We start from the raw sequence: 4800 nt of genomic DNA, 5'->3' as shown, positions 1-4800 counted from the left end.
TTCTTCTTCTTCTTCTTCTTCTTCTTCTTCTTCTTCTTCTTCTTCTTCTTCTTCTTCTTCTTCTTCTTCTTCTTCTTCTTCTTCTTCTTCTTCTTCTTCTTCTTCTTCTTCTTCTTCTTCTTCTTCTTCTTCTTCTTCTTCTTCTTCTTCTTCTTCTTCTTCTTCTTCTTCTTCTTCTTCTTCTTCTTCTTCTTCTTCTTCTTCTTCTTCTTCTTCTTCTTCTTCTTCTTCTTCTTCTTCTTCTTCTTCTTCTTCTTCTTCTTCTTCTTCTTCTTCTTCTTCTTCTTCTTCTTCTTCTTCTTCTTCTTCTTCTTCTTCTTCTTCTTCTTCTTCTTCTTCTTCTTCTTCTTCTTCTTCTTCTTCTTCTTCTTCTTCTTCTTCTTCTTCTTCTTCTTCTTCTTCTTCTTCTTCTTCTTCTTCTTCTTCTTCTTCTTCTTCTTCTTCTTCTTCTTCTTCTTCTTCTTCTTCTTCTTCTTCTTCTTCTTCTTCTTCTTCTTCTTCTTCTTCTTCTTCTTCTTCTTCTTCTTCTTCTTCTTCTTCTTCTTCTTCTTCTTCTTCTTCTTCTTCTTCTTCTTCTTCTTCTTCTTCTTCTTCTTCTTCTTCTTCTTCTTCTTCTTCTTCTTCTTCTTCTTCTTCTTCTTCTTCTTCTTCTTCTTCTTCTTCTTCTTCTTCTTCTTCTTCTTCTTCTTCTTCTTCTTCTTCTTCTTCTTCTTCTTCTTCTTCTTCTTCTTCTTCTTCTTCTTCTTCTTCTTCTTCTTCTTCTTCTTCTTCTTCTTCTTCTTCTTCTTCTTCTTCTTCTTCTTCTTCTTCTTCTTCTTCTTCTTCTTCTTCTTCTTCTTCTTCTTCTTCTTCTTCTTCTTCTTCTTCTTCTTCTTCTTCTTCTTCTTCTTCTTCTTCTTCTTCTTCTTCTTCTTCTTCTTCTTCTTCTTCTTCTTCTTCTTCTTCTTCTTCTTCTTCTTCTTCTTCTTCTTCTTCTTCTTCTTCTTCTTCTTCTTCTTCTTCTTCTTCTTCTTCTCTTCTTCTTCTTCTTCTTCTTCTTCTTCTTCTTCTTCTTCTTCTTCTTCTTCTTCTTCTTCTTCTTCTTCTTCTTCTTCTTCTTCTTCTTCTTCTTCTTCTTCTTCTTCTTCTTCTTCTTCTTCTTCTTCTTCTTCTTCTTCTTCTTCTTCTTCTTCTTCTTCTTCTTCTTCTTCTTCTTCTTCTTCTTCTTCTTCTTCTTCTTCTTCTTCTTCTTCTTCTTCTTCTTCTTCTTCTTCTTCTTCTTCTTCTTCTTCTTCTTCTTCTTCTTCTTCTTCTTCTTCTTCTTCTTCTTCTTCTTCTTCTTCTTCTTCTTCTTCTTCTTCTTCTTCTTCTGCGTTCGTGGGCTGAAACTCCCACGTACACTCGTGTTTTTTGCACGAGTGGAATTTTACGTGTATGACCGTTTTTTACCCCGCCATTTAGGCAGCCATACGCCGTTTTCGGAGGAAGCATGCTGGGTATGTTTGTGTTTCTATAACCCACCGAACTCTGACATGGATTACAGGATCTTTTTCGTGCGCACTTGGTCTTGTGCTTGCGTGTACACACGGGGGTGTTCGGACACCGATGAGAGTCTGCACACAAAGTTGACTCTGAGAAATAAATCTCTCGCCGAACGTGGGGACGAACTCACGCTGACAGCGGCCAACTGGATAAAAATCCAGCGCGCTACCGACTGAGCTACATCCCCGCCCACTATTTGCTTCAATTTGGGTATGATCTGGTTCAGTAGCTCCCCTTAAGCTTAACGGTTAACGATTCAACGCAAAAATCATTGTTCATTTCAATGCTTGTAATTCTCTCAGGTGCCAGGAGGTTGGTTCCGTATAACTCTCGCGTACTCCATTACACATGTCGTATGCATTTAGAGCGCTTACTTCCCTTTGGTTATTTGACGCAAAGCCTTTCGATAAATCAGTTTTCAATCCGTTCGCAATCTTCAACTTCTTCTTTCGCCAAGACAGTCTCCGACGAAGGCCGTCGTGTGTTGGTCTCTTCTTCTTCGTCTTCGTTCATGGGCTAAAACTGACTCCCACGTTCAGTCACATGTGGGATTGTACGCGTATTACCGTGTTAACCCCGCCAATCAGGCAGCCATACGCCGCTTTCGGAGGAAGCATGCTGGGTATCTTCGTGTTTCTATAACCCACCGAACTCTGACATGGATTACAGGATCTTTTCCGTGTGTCCCGGGCTTGGAGATCGGACAAAAATCTCCACCCTTACGCCACCAGGCGCGGTCGCGATTCGAACCCACGACCTTCCACAGAGGATGCCGATATCTTATCCACTAAACCACTGCACCCGTCTTGGCAATAATGTCAGGTCCGGAATGGAAAGGAAAATGAATCTATTGTGTCAAAAAAGTGAGGCTCACCAGCAGTACAAGTCAAACCACAACAAACAGAACAACATAATTTCGTTCTCACAAAAAGTTAGTGCTTTTGTTCCCCATTGGTGATTTTTAGTCATGTTTTACAATGCCAAGGAATCTGTCAAGCTCACAACAAAGGAGCACATTAAAGCCATATGTACTCGATGACTATACACGCTAATTGCTTTACCAACAGCTGGAGACAGACTAAATTAAAGCCATATGTACTCGATGACTATACACGCTAATTGCTTTACCAACAGCTGGAGACAGACTAAATTAAGTTCCCTGCAAAATATTGTGGTCTAGGACCCCTTAAATGTTGAGATATTTGAATTTTCATTTTGATCTGGATCGTCCTATTTATAGATTTGGCAACACATGTAACGTTGATGCAAGGGAGAGAACACCGCGGCTTTGTTGACATCCTCACTTTTTCAGAGGCTAGAACAAGCTGTAATGCATGTATTATGGTCCGCGCATGGTGACGTATCGTCATTATATGGTCTTATGGTGCGTTTGACATCGATTGTGGGCAAACTACACTTTGTAAACACGGGAGTGCGTTAGTATGCCTTTAAGTTTGACTTTTTTCCAATCAAATGTGTCCCCCACAGTAACAAGCAATAGTGGGTAGCTGAACGTAAAATCCAGAATCACACCGTCAGCTACTTCAGAAACGCACTGTACCTCATCTGTAATCAAAGTGACCAATTAACCGCATTTTTCTTTTCTTTGTTGGCTAGCTGTCAGTGCATAGTTTAATGTAATGAGTTGATTCACCGAATTCCATTTTTGTTTTTCTCTCTCTTTTTTTCAGATGAACGTTGTACCATTACACTGCAAAAGATCAAACGTTATTTAACTCCTCCGCTTTCTTTTTACATTTAGTCAAGTTTTGACTAAATGTTTTAACATTGAGGGGGAATCGAGACGAGGGTCGTGGTGTATGTGTGTGTGTGTGTGTGTGTGTGTGTGTGTGTGTGTGTGTGTGTGTGTGTGTGTGTGTGTGTGTGTGTGTGTGTCTGTCTGTCTGTCTGTCTGTCTGTCTGTCTGTGCGTGTGTGTGTGTAGAGCGATTCAGACTAAACTACTGGACCGATCTTTATGAAATTTTACATGAGAGTTCCTGGGAATGATATCCCTGGAAATATTTTTCATTTTTTTGATAAATACCTTTGATGACGTCATATCCGGCTTTTTGTAAAAGTTGAGGCGGCACCCTCATTTTTCAATCAAATTGATTCACATTTTGGCAAAGCAATCTTCGACGAAGGTCAGACTTTGGTATTGCATTTCAGCTTGGTGGCTTAAAAAACTAATGAATGAGTTTGGTCATTAAAAATCGGAAACTTGTAATTAAAATTATTTTTTATCAAACGATCCAAAATTAATTTCATCTTATTCTTCGTCATTTTCTGATTCCAAAAACATATACATATGTTATATTTGGATTACAAACAAGCTCTAAAAATTAAATATATGAACATTAAGATTAAAATTAATTTTCCGAAATCGATTTAAAAACAATTTCATCTTATTCCTTGTCGGTTTCTGATTCCAAAAACATATAGATATGATATGTTTGGATGAAAAACAAACTCAGGAAGCTAAAAAGAATAGACATACAGAAAAGCGTGTAATCCTGCTCAGCGCGACCACTACCGCACTATTCTGCATGGCTTGTCGATTTCACTGCCTTTGCCACGAGCGGTGGACTGACGAAACTACGAGTATGTGGTCTTGGTGAAAAATGCAGTGCGTTCAGTTTCATTCTGTGAGTTCGACAGCTTGACTAAATGTTGTTATTTCGCCTTACGCGACTTGTTTATTTCCTGTTGACAGATATTGTTTTCTGTGGATGGTTCATTTTGTCTTCTTTGTTTGAATCACGTAAGTTTATCAACTGAACAAACTTGTTATGTCGATCGTCGGTCGAAAAGTCGTTACTTTTTACATTTAGTCAAGTTTTGAGTTATTAAATTTCTTTATTTACTTCTTTGCACTTGTCTCTGTTGCACACTGATCAGCCCTAGAAACGAGAAGCAGACGTCACACTGATCGTGTCTTGATATAAAAAAATAAATATTTCATGATTTAACAATGTTTTTGTTACAAGCTGTCAATTTATTATTTAGATTTTAAAAGTTAGTTCAGTCTAGCGCCAAAACGAGGCGCCTGATTGTAGATCAGACGGTCCACAAAAATAAATTCTTTGAAAATGTCTCACTCTGGACGGAAAGCAGCCATGCGCCAGGATGTTCCCGTTCGGTGAGAGTTCAAATGGAAGGGTATTTTTACTGTGTGTAAAAGCCTGACAGTATCTGTGATGGTTTACTGGTGCCTTTAAATCAAGCGTGACAGTAGCAGATTGTCTGTACTATATTTATAAGATCGTGGTCCTTGTAG

This window comes from Littorina saxatilis, linkage group LG1, assembly GCF_037325665.1.
Source record: "Littorina saxatilis isolate snail1 linkage group LG1, US_GU_Lsax_2.0, whole genome shotgun sequence".
Lineage (NCBI taxonomy): Eukaryota > Metazoa > Mollusca > Gastropoda > Littorinimorpha > Littorinidae > Littorina > Littorina saxatilis.
The sequence above is the reverse complement of the archived record's forward strand: the minus strand, read 5'-3'. Positions refer to the sequence as shown.